Below are 16,655 nucleotides of genomic sequence, written 5' to 3' on the forward strand. Positions count from 1 at the left end.
ATGTCTCTGCAAAGGACATGATCTCATTCTATTTTAAGGCTGCATAGTATTCCATGGTGTATATGTACCACATTATCTTTATCTAGTCAGTCTATGATCGATGGGCATTTAGGCTGATTCCATGTCTTTACTATTTTGAATAGTGCTGCAACGAAATATATGTGTATATGTCTTTGTAATAGAATGATTTATATTCCTTCAGGTATATACCTCATAAAGGAATTGCTGGATCACATGGTATTTCCATTTTTAGGTCTTTGAGGAATGGCTTGTTTCCACAATGGCTAAACTAATTCACACTGCCACCAACAGTGTATAAGTATATCCTTTTCTTTACAACCTCACTAGATTCTGGTATTTTTTGACTTTTTAGTAATAGCTATTCTGATTGATGTGAGATGGATATCTCATTATGGTTTTTATTTGCATTTTTCTAATGGTCAGTGATGTTGAACCATTATCCTTAGCAAACTAACACAGGAGCAGAAAACTGAATACCACATGTTCTTGCTTAAAGTGAGAGCTAAATGATCAGAACACATGGACACATAGAGTGGAACAACACCACACTGGGACCTTTTGGAGGGTGGAGGATTAGAGGAGTGAGGATCAAGCAAACCAACTAATAGGTACTAATCTTAATACTTGGGTGACAAAATATAACACAAACCCCCATGACACAAGTTTACCTATGTAACAAACCTGCATTTGTACCCCTGAACTTACAAGTAAAAAAAAAACTTAAGGTACCACTAATAAAGATTAATTACAAATACTAATGAAACAAAAAAAAGTAAAAAAGTCAGCAAAAGAAAAAAATATGTAGAGAAAGCCTAATTATGGAACTAAAAATACAATAATCAAAATGAAAATGGCACTGATTGGAGATAACAGAAGAATCAGTGAATTTGAAGACAATTGAATAAAAATTACCCAATCTGACAACACAGAGAAAATAGACAAAAAATGAACAGAATCCTCGTGTACAAATAGGACAAAAAGCAACATCTAGCATGCAAAGCATTGGTGCCACAGAGGAGAGGGAAAGGAGTAAGTGCTGAAAATAAATATAGGACAGAAAATTCCTCAAATTTGGCAAAAGGTTTAAACCTATAGTTTTAAGAAGCTGAACAAATCACTAACAGGATAAACCAAAATAAATCTCTGTCATGACACATTATAACAAACCTCTGAAAATTAGAGAAAAATATGTGTGTGTGTGTAGTCATAATATCCATATTGACGGAAGACACGCATTATCTAAAATGGAATTTCAATTTGAATAACAAAAGATTTCTTATATGTAACCATGGATGCTAGAAGTAGCATATTTTTCAAATGCTGAAAGAAAAGAATTTCAATTTTAAATCTATATTCAGTGAATGTATTCTTTAGGAGTAAAGATGGAAGAAAGATATTATCTGACAAGAAAAAATAAGTGACTTTATTGCCAGCAGACTAAATCTTAAACAATGGCTAAAGTAAATTTTTTAACATAAATAAAAATGGCAGGAGAGTATAGTTTAGAAATTCAGAAAGGAAGAAAAAATAACATAATGGGTAAAGTTAAACATAATGTATTTGCCTTCTCCTATCAGGTATAAACTCAGATCATTGAAGAAAATATTATAACATCAGATATTGTGCTCAACGTATTTTAAAGGAAATACTTAACCAAGTCTGTTTGAAAATTGGTAAAGGAACCTAAATGGAAATATTATTTCTACACTTTAAGTGATAAAATGTTGATATCACTGACTGTGATAAATTTTATAAGCAAACACTAAGGAAATTGACACAGCAATATACTAAAAAACTGTATATAAAACAAAACATTATTAAAAACTGCTAAGTAACACAGGAAGGCAAGAAAAGATAAAAAGGAACCAGAGAAGGAACAACAGAAAACAACAAATGAAATGTCAAGTTAAGTCCTAACATTTGCATAATTACTCTAATATAGTCTAAGCACACCAACTGAAGAATAGATATTGACAAATTGGGTAAAAAAATATGAGTAATTCTATGCTATGAACAAGAACTTCACTTCAAAATAATATACAAGTAGTTTAAAAGTAAAATGATTGAAAAAGATAAACAAAATTCTAATTAACACAAAATCAGGGGTGGCTAGATTTTTTGATGGAATTAATTTTAGAGAACAGAAAATTACTAGAGATGAAGAGGGATATTATATATATTGATAAAAGAATCCCAGAAGAGATAAGAATCCTAAATGTGTGTGTATCAACACTCAGAATATTATACCTAAAAACAATCCAACAGTGCTGGAAAGAAAAAAATACACAAACATAGAATTAGAGTTAACACTTTCTCTCAGAAACTGATAGAGCTATTAGAGAGAAAATTAACATGAAAATAGATCTGAACAGCACAATCAATCAACAGCTGATAATTGGCATAAATAGAATATCACCCATTTTTTTTTTTCAAGCACCCAAGGAGCTTTCACTGAAATAAACAATATTCTGGGTCATAAAATATGCCCCAACAAGTTTAAAAAATCTAAAATCACACTGTGTTTTCTCTGCTTTTATTGCAGTCAAACTAAAAACTTAAAAAACAGAAAGATGGTGGGGAAAGTCTCTAAATTCATGGAAATTAACGTATTTCTCAATAATCTATAGGTTATAGATTAAAGAGAAAGTCTCAGAAAATAGAATAATATGGAACTGAATCAATCAAAACAAAATGTTAAAATATTTGGTATGCTGGAAAAGTCATATAAAGAGGAAAGTTTATAGCCCTAAAAGCTTACACTGAAAATAAAGAGAAGTTTTAAGTAATAATCTAAGTTCTAACACCAAGAAATTAACAAAAGAGCAAAATAAACCAAAAGTGTCTAAATTCATTAGAGATAATTGGCCCGCAGTTTTCCTCTTTTGTTGTGCCCTGGCCTGATTTAAGTATCCGGGTGATACTGGATTTGCAGAATATATAAGGGAGAGATTCTTTGTATTTGAATTTTTAGAACAGGTTCAGTAAGATTGATAACAGCATTTCTATGCACATCTGGTAAAATTCAGCTATGAATCTGCCTGGTTCTTTGCTTTTGTGGTGGAAGATTTTTTTTATTATTAATTTTATTTAATTACTTGTTATTCATCTGATCAGGATTTCTGTTTCTTCTTGGTTCAATCTTCAGAGGTTATATATTTCCAAGAATTTATCCAGTTTTCTAGTTTTTGTGCACATATGTGTTCACAGCAGTCTCTGATGATCTTTTGTATTTCTGTGGTATCAGTGGTAACATCTTCGACATTTCTGATTATGCTTATCAAAATCATTTTCTTTTAATATTGCTAGCAGTCTAACAATTTTGTTTATCCTTTCAAATAACCAACTTTTAATTTCATTGACCCTTTGTATAATTTTTTCCTTGGTCTCAAACTCATTTAGTTCTCCTCTGATCCTGGTTAGTTTTTTTTCTTCTGCTAGGTTGGGGTTTTGTTGGTTTTTGTTTTTCTCATATGTTGTAATTTCTTCATTTGAAAATTTGTCTGTCTTTTGATGTAGGCATTTATGTTATTAACTTTCCTTTCAGCAAAATCCTGTACATAATCCTAGCATACTGAATCCAACAGCACATCAGAAAGATAATTCATCATGATAAAGTGGGCTTTATTTCAGGGATGCAAGGTTGTTCTAACATGTGTAAATCAATAATCTGATTTACCATATAAACAGAATTAAGTGCAAAACGAAAAGATAATCACAGTAGATGAAAAAGAAAAAAAAGAATTTTATAAACTCGAACACTCAGAATATTATACCTAAAACCCTCTGGTAAGAACCCTCAACAAACTATTAATTGAAGGAACAAAATAATAAGAGCCATACGTGACAACTCCCATAGGCAACATCATACTGAATGGTAAAAATTTAAAAAAGTTAAAAACATTCCCTTAAGAACTGGAGTAAGATAAAGATGTCCACTCTCACCACTCCCACTCAGCATAATACTACAAGTCATAGCCAGTGCAATCAGGCAAGAGAAAGAAATAAAAGACAACCAAATTGTAAAAGAAGAAGTCAAATGATCTCTGCTCACTGATGATGTGCTAACCTACCGTGTGTTAGCCTGACAGACTCATCTTGCTGAGAGCCAGACAGACTCCATTTTAACCTCTGCCTCACCCCTCCCGCCATTTCTGCCTTGAGTGCATACCTGGGTCATGCTACTCTGATGGGTCCTGCTGTGCTTAGAACTATAGAGGCATATAACCATTGTAACCATATCCTGTTTGGCAAGCCCACTTGCTATTGTGAATAGCCCCTTGACTGATTGTATGACAAGTATCGAAAACCCCCCTTGGTAACCAGCAATCAATCATGGGAACCGCTTGTGTATACCCTCCTAGTAATCAACAATCATGGGAACCTCCTGCCTCCTAGTTACCAGCCTCTTTATCTAACTTGCTTGTTCTGCTTCTGTAAATTCTGCTTCAGCTAGGCTCTCCCTCCCCTCTCTTAAGCAAGATATAAAAAGGAATCAAACCCCTTCTTTGGGGCTGAGAGATTTTTGAGCATGAGCTGACTCTCAGTCTCTGGCAATGAAGGACTCCTGATTCAAATCTTAGAATGTGGCGCTTTCCTTACAACTTGCTCAGTAACAACAATGCGATGATTGTATATCTAGAAAACCTTAAGAACTCCACCAAAGGCTTCTAGACTTGATACATGGCTTCATTAAATCTCAGGATACAAAAACTAATGTATAAAAATTATTAGCATTTCTATACAACAATAACATTCAAGCTGAGAGCAAAATCAAGAACTGAATCTCATTTATAATAGACACACACACATACACAAAAAGTAAGATAGCTACGAATACATTTAACTAAAGAGGTGAATGATCTCTACAAGGAAAACTATAAAACACTAAAGAAAGACTGCGGAATATAAAAACAATTGGAAAAAACACCCCTTGCTAATGGATTGGGAGAATCAATATCATTAAATTGACTGTGTTGTCCAAAGTAATCTATCGATTCAATGCAATGCTCATCAAATCATCAATATCAGTTTTCACAGAATCAGAAAAAAAAATTCCTAAAGTTCATATGGAACAACGACAAAAAAGCCTGAATAGCCAAAGTAATTCTGAAAAAAAAAAAAAAAAAGAACAGACCGAGAGGCATCACATCATCTGACTTTAGATTATAATAAAAAGTGATAGTAACTAATACAGCATGATATTGGTACAAACATAGACATATAAAACAATGGAATAGAATAGAGAACCCAGAAATAAAGCCATGTACTTATAACCAACTGATCTTTGGCAGAGTTGGCAAAAGAAGAATATCATGTTCAATACATGATTTTGGGGAAATTGGCTGGCTATATGAAGAAAAATGAAGCTGGACCCCTATCTCTTACCATATTACAAATTAACTGAAGATGGATAAAACGCCTAAATATGAGACCTGAAATTATAAAAGTCCTGGAAGAAAACATAAGAAAAATTATTTGGACATTGGCTTAGGCAAATAATCCATAATGTAGGACCCGAAAGCAAATGCAACAAAACCAAAAATAGACAAATGGGATTTAATTAAACTAAAAAGTTTCTATGCAGCACAAGAAATTATTAACAGAGTGAACAGACCACCTACAGACTGGGAGAAAATATTTGCAAATTATGCTTCTGACAAATGACTGATATACAGAATTTATTAAAAAACTCAAACAACTCAAGAAAAAGCAACCCCATGAAAATTTGGGCAAAGGATGTGAACAGACATTTGCCAAAAGAAGAAATACAAACGGCCAATGAACATACTTTAAAATGCTCAACATCACTAATCACTGGAGAAATGCAAATTAATTCACACTGAGATATCATTTTACTTAAAAGTTGAAATTTAAAAAATGTAAATATAAATAAATAAAGGAGGACCGGGCATGGTGGCTCACGCCTGTAATCCCAGCACTTTGGGAGGCCGAGGCGGGTGGATCACGAGGTCAAGAGATCGAGACCATCCTGGTCAACATGGTGAAACCCCGTCTCTACTAAAAATACCAAAAATTAGCTGGGCACTGTGGTGCATGCCTGTAATCCCAGCTACTCAGGAGGCTGAGGCAGGAGAATTGCCTGAACCCAGAAGGCGGCGGTTGTGGTGAGCCGAGATCGCGCCATTGCACTCCCGCCTGGGTAACAAGAGCGAAACTCCATCTCAAACAAACAAACAAACAAACAAATAAAGGATAGACATACAATGATCAAAGACTGGAAGATTCAACATAGTAAATATGTCAACTTCCAAAAAAAGATTTATAGGATTATTCTAAATCCTATCAAATTCCAGCAAGGATTTTATAGATAATAGATAAGCTTATCTTATATGTATTTGAAAAAGTCACAGGACATATTATGCCTAAAATAATACTGAGTAGCAAGAATTAAAAGGGAGAAACCACTCTTTCTGATATTAATGTTTAGTACTATATAATAAGTGTTATCAAAGCAGTGTGATGTTAATGAAGATGAACAGAACAGAATGGAGAAACCACACGCAAATTTGCCAAGTGAAGTTTTGACAAAGATGAAAATGCAATTTAGTGGGTGAAAGTAGGCTTTTCAACAAATTCTGTGGAAACAACTGGATATCACTGTTTGTATAAACATTAATTAAAAATGAATCATTTAAATTAAAATATAAAACTATTAAATTTTAGGAAACAAAACACATGGGAAAATCTAGGACTTTAGGATGCAGTAACAGGAGAAAGTTTTAGACTAGTACTCAAAGCATCATCTATATAACAGGAACATAATAAATTGTACTGCATCTAAATTAAATACTTTTTGCTATGCAAATGACCCAGTAAAGAAAACAAAAAGTAATCTATGGTTTCAGATTAAAATACGTGCAAACTACATACCTGAAAAAGACCTTGTAACTAGAATACATAACAAATTCTCAAAATTCAACAGAAAGAACTATAAATAATTCACTTAGAAATTGGGAAAATTAAATTAATAGACATTTAATTAAAGAGGATATTTAGATCACACACATCAAAAAAAATCCAAAATTAGTATGGGGAAAATTTTCGACATGATTAACTATTAGAAAAATGCAAATTAAAACCACACTATTACTGCATACCTGGCAGAATGGCAGTGATAACACAAAAAAATTATCAAAATGCAAATAAACACAGATCACTTCTACATTGTTGGTGAATATGCAAAATTATAAAGTTATTTTATAAATTGTTTGGCAATTTCTTAAAAAATAAACCTGCACTTACTATATGAATCAGAATTCCATTTTGGCCATTTATCACAGAGATATATAGCCATGCTTGCACAAAAACCTCAACATGAATGTTCATAGCAGTTTTATTTAAAATTGCTTAAAATCAGATGCCCAAATATTCATTAACAGATAATGGTTAGCCAAAGTGTGTAATCTTTGTACCACAGAAATATTCAGCTATAAAAATAAAACTATTGACATTCAATAACTTAAATAGATCATAAGGAAATATGATGAATGCTGAAAGCTTATTAATTCCTAAAGGTTAAATAGGTTGGTGGACCAACCTAATACATATAGGTCCATTTTTATAATATTCTTTAGCAAAATTATAATGATTAATATAGTTGCTTGGGCTGTGTGCAGTGGTTCATGCTTGCAATTCCAGCACTTTCGGAGGCCTGAAGTCAGGAGTTTGAGACCAGCCTGGTTGACATGGCAAAACCCCATCTCTGCTAAAAATACAAAAATTAACTGGGCATGGTGGCAGGCGTCAGTAATCCCAGCTTCTTGGGAGGCTGAGGTGGTAGAATCGCTTGAACCTAGGAGGCAGAGGTTGCAGTGAGCCAAGATGGCACCATTGCACTCCATCCAGCCTGAGCAACAGAGTGAGACTCCGTCTCAAAAAAAGAACAACTCTCAGGATTTAGGACGAAGACTAGAGAGGAATGTTACTGTAAAGCCATAACATTAAATAATCTTGTGGTCATGTTTCTGTATATTGGTTATGGTAATGGTTACACTAATCTACACATGATAAAATTGCATGGAACCACACACACACATGCATGCACACACACACTCTAGCATGTAAAATGAATAAAATCTGAACAAGCTCTGTAGATAGTTTTGATGCTTTTTTTTCCCTGTTTTTGAAATTTTACTATTGTTATGTAAATTTGTACTATTTTGGTGAACTAGGTGAGGGAATGGCATGGGACCTGTCTACATTTTAAATTTTCCTTTGAATCTATGTAATTATTACAAAATAAAAAGTTAAAAAGAACAATTAAATGTTCTGGCTATACTTCCTTGAGCAATATTCTTTGAATACTCCTACAATGATAAGAAACTTTAAATTTCAGAAAGGTTAACAATGACCCTTAATAAATCATTTAAGAATGGTATATTGCCATCAACTGCACTAATCTGAATATGGCATCTGTTATAAACATGTGTCTTTATAGCTGTACTGGTTTTTCTCATCAATTTTCCTTCTTAATCCTCTGCTAGAATGGTTTCTTTATATAAATGCAATTCTCCATTTTTCAATATATATTTTTTTACTTTTATACTTTTTTTGCTAATTTCTTCCCTCAAGTATCTACCGAAAACAAAAATCAACTCTCAGGCTGACAGATCATTGTGTCTCTTGTCAGAATATACAGTAAGAAATAAACCTGAAAATTTCTTGTTACAATTGAACCGATCATTTACTATAAGACAATTTAAACTGCTCATTTTCATGAGTTCTGACAAAGACACTGTCACACACATCAAAATAATCCACATGTGCTTGTATTTAAATTTGATTTTGTATATTTTAGATCATTTAAAAGCTAGTTTTGAATGGGTTATTGATTATGATACTTTGAACATGACAACATGTCTATATATAGAAAGACAGAGTTTGAAAAGTTGTTCATATTATCTGATGTGGCAGCTGATGTTTGGGCAATTATAATTGTGAGTTAGAAACAGTCTTTTTAGAAGTCAAAAGGTAAATTTATTACCATTACATCTGAATCTAATATTAACATTTTTCTAACAGAAAAACAAAGCAGTCAATCATATGGATGTTCTGTATAAATGAGTAACCATCAAAATGTTTATAAATCTTTAATTCAATTTGTATTTGAAATCAAATACCAGTTTAAGAGCCAATTTAAGAACTAGCCAATGCCATATAGAAATAGGAATCAGTATTGCTATTCAAGATAAATTTCATTAAATTACCTGATTTTGAAAAAAACTACCAATTATTTCTTGTGTGACTTTTTTCAAGAAAAGTTTATGTGTCTTCTTGGTATTGCTTAATTATTTCTCTCTCTGTGTGGTTGTGTGTATGCCTGTGTGTGTTTACTGTATTAATTTTCATTACAAATAATACAAGGCTCTTGGTAGTCGAGGCTAATGGTAGAGTTTTTTTGTTTTTAATCAGCCAAGACTTTTCTTTTTTTTCAAAATGAGTTTCTAAAAGAGAATAAAAAAATCTTAAATAAAGGGAAGCGTTATTTTAAATATATATTTCAAGATGTTGACCACAAAGCAGGTATTGCCTTGGTGACTTTTGTAGGCAAACAACAAATCTATTTTGGTATTTCCCATGTATGTCCTGTTATTTTTAAATTAATCATAATAACATTAAGAAATATAGTTGATGTGCCTTTTTAAAATACAAATTATAACCCTTTATTTAAATCATAGTACCTCTAGTAATAGTAATCCAATTAGAATTTTAGTTGCATAATTATTTTCTCTATATTGGGGGAAAAGTCATTATTTTATAGAATTTATGAACAGTAAATACTCTTATATCTTAAGCCCAGAATAACTTTCATCTTGGTTGTAGCGATATGTAGATGTTTTAGATTTGTTTGTAGTGATATGTAAATTATTTTCATCTGTAACTCATGTACACACATTATCATGTACATAATTACAATCGGTAGTAAATTGTATGTATGCACAAAGTGTACACTGCTGAACAAGGGAGAATCATATATCACCATTTAAATCAGGTTTAAGATCCAACCACCTTGTCAACATGTTATGGTTTCTGAGTATTATTCTGAGTATTTCAGTTTTTTTCCATCTAACATATGTCTACATTTAGTATAGATTGACTAGTTGTCCTCCTTGGTTATTCATTTAATTGCTCCAGCCTCCAAACTTGCCTCCAATAATTACCATCTCCTAGTATCTATGCTCTTAGGTATCACTCCTCTACATTGGAGCAGGTTGGTTTTGTGACAAATAAATATGTCAGATGCGATGGTAAATAACCCTTGATAGTAGGACATTAAATCTGTTGTCTCCTGTATGTTGTTTCCTTCCTACTAGGATACTGTGTGGAAATCCATTTGCCATGCTATGAGAACACACAAGCAGCCTTTATGAATATATTGTAGAGGTGAAGAATGCAGCCTTTCTGAAGACAGACAGCAAGGAACAGAGACCTTCTGCCAACGGCCATCTTAGAATTGGATCCTCCAATTTCTATCAAGCCCCCGGATGATGACAGACCTGGCCAACCAATTAATGAGACCTTAGGAGGACTTTAAGCCATAACTATTTAATACTTAACTAAACTAAAGTAAGCTAAACCATCCCCAGATTCCCGAAATATGTAAGCCTGTGAGAAATTTAATAAATCCATCAATAAATATTAATGTTTTCTTAAGGCATTAAGTTTTAGGATAATGTATTAATAGCAAAACATGACAAATACAGGTTTTGGTATGAGAAGTGCTACCATGAGGAGAGGGAACCAAAATCTGAGTGTCGTTAAAACCAGATGTTGGGAATAATCTAGAAATGTGTTGAGGAAAGTGTTACTAAAATATCAAACATTGTTGAAGAAACTGTGGCAGCATCGAGGATTTTGAGGAGGCTATGAGAAAGGGCTTATAGGGAAGAAAGACAAATCTTTTTGGAAGCTGGAAGAGATTATGCTTTTCTTTAGTGGTCAAAAGTTTATCAGCTCCACAGCCTGTGCTAATGTGGGAAATAGGAAAATGTGCCTGATGAACTTGGTTGTATAGCTATGGAGAATTTCACAAAGAATGTTGAAGGTGTCAACTGTCTTCTTGATGCTTATATTAAAAGTCCAGAGAAAGAGATAAGTCAATGAAAGGAGTTAATAAAAATAAACCAGGTTTATGGTTTTGAAGATTCTCAGCCTCTCCAGATAGCTAAATTAAGATATTAAGAAATTACTTCCAGGCAAACATTAAATCCAGAGCACACTGAGAAACTATGGCCTAAAGATTAAACCGAGGGTATTACTGTTAAATTATTTGTTAAAACCTCAGAGAGATCAATAGTGGTGCCTCAAAAGTCAGAAAATGGACACTAGAAAGATTTTAAAGGCTTTTCTCAGGCATCTCCTGAATCAAATAATGAACAATCTCATAAGATTAATATCATTTTCCCTGAATAGAAGCTCAAGGAAGTGACTGTATATCCAAAATATATTTTTGGAAGACTTTGTTCTGAAATTTATTTCAATAAAATTCACCTGAGGCCGGGCATGGTGGCTCACCAATGTAATCCCAAGACTTTGGGAGGCTGAGGTAGGCAGATCACTTGAGGTCAGGAGTTTGAGACCAGCTTGGTTAACATGGTGAAATACCATCTCTGCTAAAAACACAAAATTAGCCAGCATGATGGTGCATGCCTGTGGTCTCAGCTACTTGGGAGGTTGAGGCAGGAGAATTGCTTGAACCCAGGAGTGGAGGTTTCAGTGAGCTGAGATTGCACCACTGCACTCCAACCTGGGTGATAGAGTGAGACTTCATCTCTAAATAAATAAATAATACATTAATTCGCCAAAAACCTGCACAGTTTTTAAAGACATCACATTCGCAGAAACACCAACAGATTGGACTGAGAGAAGACAGAGACAATACAAAATGAGAAGATAACATTGACCTCACAAATTTCTATAAGCAATACGCATGTGAAGAAGAAATATGGTCATCTGCAAATATGTACTACCTTTCAGGGAAAGAGAATGATGCCACAGGGGTAAAAGCCGGTAATTAGAGCTCAGAGGTATAGGCCACGAATAGGTATTCCCAGGTCCTGAGTTCTAACCAACAAACTCCCAACATGTGGCAGACTGAATTTCAAAACTGCTGAAAACTCCTTTGTGCCTTTTTGAACAGAAATGTGTATAGCTTTATTCTAAGCCTGCCTTGCTGTTGTGTGTTGGCTGTGTGTGAAGATAACTTGTCTCTAGTTTCACAGTTTGAGAAAACTATAATCAATGAGCTATACTTAAAGAACTGGACCAGAAGAACTTCATCTTCACATGTACATGATTTATATGAACAAATTCTGGACATTGAGCAGATGTTATAATGGTATGAAATGTTATGACATGAAGCTAGAAGTTATATGAGTGCATTTTGCATGTGGGAGGATGTACATAATTTGTGACTAGAGAGTTGACTGGGTTTTGAGATATGCCCATGCATACTTGTCTCTGAAAAGTGAAACCTAATTTCCCGCCACTTCAGGGTGTAGTGACTCACTTCTTCTTCTTCTTTTTTTTTTTGAGACGGAGTTTCGCTCTTGTTACCCAGGCTGGAGTGCAATGGTGCAATCTCGGCTCACAGCAATCTCCTCCTCCTGGGTTCAGGCAATTCTCCTGCCTCAGCTGCCTGAGTAGCTGGGATTACAGGCATGCACCACCATGCCCAGCTAATTTTTTGTATCTTTAGTAGAGACAGGGTTTCACCATTATGACCAGGATGGTCTCAATCTCTTGACCTTGTGATTCACCCACCTCAGCCTCCCAAAGTGCTGGGATTACAGGCTTGAGCCACCGCGCCTGGCCAGTTACTCACTTCTAATGGAGAGAATGTGGTGGAAGTAATGTTGTTACTTCTGAAGTTAGGACATAAAAGACGTTCTAATTTTCTCCTGACTCTGTCTCTTAGATCACTCACTCTGGGAGAAACTTTCACCATGTAAACACTCCTATTTATTTATATTATTTATTGATTTCAGTTACATGAAGTCATTGAAACCCTGAGTAAAAAATTGTTGAACTTGTTTAGATTGTCAAAATTATAGGGAAATAATGAGTAATAACAAATGATGGCGTTGATTTTTTAAATTTCTTCTTGAAAACTAGAAAGTATCAACTCAAATTTAAATGGATTGAAAAATTAAATGTTAGAAATCTCAGGCAAACTTTATATAGATATATATATTTATATATAATAAATTTATAAATATTTATTATATATAAATTATATTTAAATATTTATAAATTATATAAATATATGTATTATATTTATATATAATATATATATATTTTTTACTGCACTTTAGGTTCTGGGGTACATGTGCAGAATATGCAGGATCGTTGCATAGGTACATACATGGCAATATGGTTTGCTGCCTCCATCCCCACTGTCACTTATATCTGGCATTTCTCCCCGTGTTATTCCTCCCCAACCTCCCCACCTGCTGCTGTCCCTACCCTATTCCCCTCAACAGACCCCAGTGTGTGATGCTCCTCTCCCTGTCCATGTGTTCTCATTGTTCAAAACCCACCCATGAGTGAGAACATGTGGTGTTTGGTTTTCTGTTTTGTGTCAGTTTGCTGAGAATGATGGTTTCCAGATTCATCCATGTCCCTACAAAGGACACAAACTCCATTTGTTTTTTATGTCTGCATAGCATATGTGCCACATTTTCCTTGTACAATCTATCATTGATGGACATTTGGGTTGGTTTCAGCTCCTTGCTATTGTAAACAGTGCTGAAATGAACATGTGTGTGTATATGTCTTTATAATAGAACAATTTATAATCCTTTGGATATATATCCAGTAATGGGATTGCTGGGTCAAGTGGAATTTCTATTTCTAGGTCTTTGAGGAATCACCACACTGTCTTCCACAATGGTTGAACTAATTTACACTCCCACCAATAGTTTAAAAGTGTTCCTATTTTTCCACATCCTCTCCAGCATCTGTTGTCTCCAGATTTTTTAATGATCGCCATTCTAACTGGTGTGAGATGATATCTCAATGTGGTTTTGATTAGCGTTTCTCTAATGACCAGTGATGGTGAGCATTTTTTCATACATTTGTTGGCCTCCTATATGTCTTCTTTTGAAATGTATCTGTTCATGTCCTTTGCCCACTTTTAAATGGGTTTGTTCATTTTTTTCTTGTAAATCTGTTTTAGTTCTTGTAGATTCTGGATATTAGCCCTTTGTCAGATGGGTAGATTGCAAAATTCTTTTCCCATTCTGTTGCCAGTTCTTTTGTAAAGTAGTAACTTTGTTCACAGGAATGTGAGTTATTACTTAATATTCTGAACAATCAGCCTATTTTCCACAAAGTTAAATACTAAATATTTTGGGAGGTTCATCCACTCACATACTCCTGAATTTAGAGGTAACTTATTTATTTATTTATTTTTTTAATTTTTTATTGGATTATAGGTTTTGGGGTACATGAGCAGAGCATGCAAGACAGTTGCGTAGGTACACACATGGCAGTGTGCTTTGCTTTTCTTCTCCCCTTCACCCACATTTGGCATTTTTCCCCAGGCTATCCCTCCCCACCTCCCCCTCCCACTGGCCCTCCCCTTTTCCCCCCAATAGACCCCAGTGTTTAGTACTCCCCTTTCTGTGTCCATGTGTTCTCATTTTTCATCACCCACCTATGAGTGAGAATATGCAGTGTTTCATTTTCTGTTCTTGTGTCAGTTTGCTGAGGATGATGTTCTCCAGATTCATCCATGTCCCTACAAACGACACGAACTCATTTACTCTTAAATCAGGAATTCTTTTTCTTTAAAATATTTTTATATTAACAAAATAAAACATTTCATACTGTATTGAGTATGTTTGAGATATATTAAATTAGTCTATTTCAATATGATTTTGGCCACAATCATTTTGAAAATTTTAAGATGTTTCAATTTAAATTATTGAAAATTTTTTTTTTTTTAATTTTTTATTGGATTATAGGTTTTGGGGTACATGAGCAGAGCATGCAAGACAGTTGCGTAGGTACACACATGGCAGTGTGCTTTCTTTTCTTCTCCCCTTCACCCACATTTGGCTTTTGTCCCCAGGCTATCCCTCCCCACCTCCCCCTCCCACTGGCCCTCCCCTTTTCCCCCCAATAGACCCCAGTGTTTAGTACTCCCCTTTCTGTGTCCATGTGTTCTCATTTTTCATCACCCATGAGTGAGAATATGCGGTGTTTCATTTTCTGTTCTTGTGTCAGTTTGCTGAGGATGATGTTCTCCAGATTCATCCATGTCCCTACAAACGACACAAACTCATCATTTCTGATTGCTGCATAATATTCCATGGTGTATATGTGCCACATTTTTCCAATCCAGTCTATTATCAATGGGCATTTGGGTTGATTCCAGGTCTTTGCTATTGTAAACAGTGCTGCAATGAACATTCGTGTACATGTGTCTTTATAGTAGAAGGATTTATAGTCTTTTGGATATATACCCAGTAATGGGATTGCTGGGTCAAATGGAATTTCTATTTCTAAGGCCTTGAGGAATCGCCACACTGTCTTCCACAATGGTGGAACTAATTTACACTCCCACCAACAGTGTAAAAGTGTTCCTTTATCTCCACATCCTCTCCAGCATCTGTTGTCTCCAAATTTTTTAATGATCGCCATTCTAACTGGCGTGAGATGGTATCTCAATGTGGTTTTGATTTGCATCTCTCTGATGACCAGTGACGATGAGCATTTTTTCATATGATTGTTGGCCTCATATATGTCTTCTTTCGTAAAGTATCTGTTCATATCCTTTGCCCACTTTTGAATGGGCTTGTTCGTTTTTTTCCTGTAAATCTGTTTGAGTTCTTTGTAAATTCTGGATATCAGCCCTTTGTCAGATGGGTAAACTGCAAAAATTTTTTCCCATTCTGTTGGTTGCCGATCCACTCTAGTGACTGTTTCTTTTGCCGTGCAGAAGCTGTGGAGTTTCATTAGGTCCCATTTGTCTATTTTGGCTTTTGTTGCCAATGCTTTTGGTGTTTTGTTCATGAAGTCCTTGCCTACTCCTATGTCCTGGATAGTTTTGCCTAGATTTTCTTCTAGGGTTTTTATGGTGCCAGGTCTTATGTTTAAGTCTTTAATCCATCTGGAGTTAATTTTAGTGTAAGGTGTCAGGAAGGGGTCCAGTTTCTGCTTTCTGCACATGGCTAGCCAGTTTTCCCAACACCATTTGTTAAACATGGAATCCTTTCCCCATTGCTTGTTTTTGTCAGGTTTATCAAAGATTGTATAGTTGTGTGTATGTTGTGTTGCCTCCGGTGCCTCTGTTTTGTTCCATTGGTCTATATCTCTGTTTTGGTACCAGTACCATGCTGTTTTGATTACTGTAGCCTTGTAGTATAGTTTGAAATCCGGTAGTGTGATGCCCCCCACTGTGTTCTTTTTGCTTAGAATTGACTTGGCTATGTGGGCTCTCTTTTGGTTCCATATGAAGTTCATGGTGGTTTTTTCCAGTTCTGTGAAGAAAGTCAATGGTAGCTTGATGGGGATAGCGTTGATTCTGTAAATTACTTTGGGCAGTATAGCCATTTTCACGATATTAATTCTTCCTAACCATGAACATGGAATGTTTCTCCATCTGGTTG

At 34.6% G+C, this 16,655-nt stretch overlaps 1 long non-coding RNA gene across 1 annotated transcript in view; it reads left to right on the top strand.

Annotated features, from left to right (window-relative positions):
- LOC144577396 (uncharacterized) overlaps nucleotides 1-13,048 on the top strand; it is a 112,367-nt gene extending 99,319 nt beyond the window's left edge. Inside the window, exon 3 of the long non-coding RNA XR_013521164.1 lies at nucleotides 10,356-13,048. This is a non-coding gene — a long non-coding RNA (uncharacterized LOC144577396). The remainder of the gene's footprint in view (nucleotides 1-10,355) is intronic.
- Nucleotides 13,049-16,655: the final 3,607 nt, after the last annotated feature.

Source organism: Callithrix jacchus, chromosome 8 (genome assembly GCF_049354715.1).
Source record: "Callithrix jacchus isolate 240 chromosome 8, calJac240_pri, whole genome shotgun sequence".
Classification (NCBI taxonomy): Eukaryota; Metazoa; Chordata; class Mammalia; order Primates; family Cebidae; genus Callithrix; species Callithrix jacchus.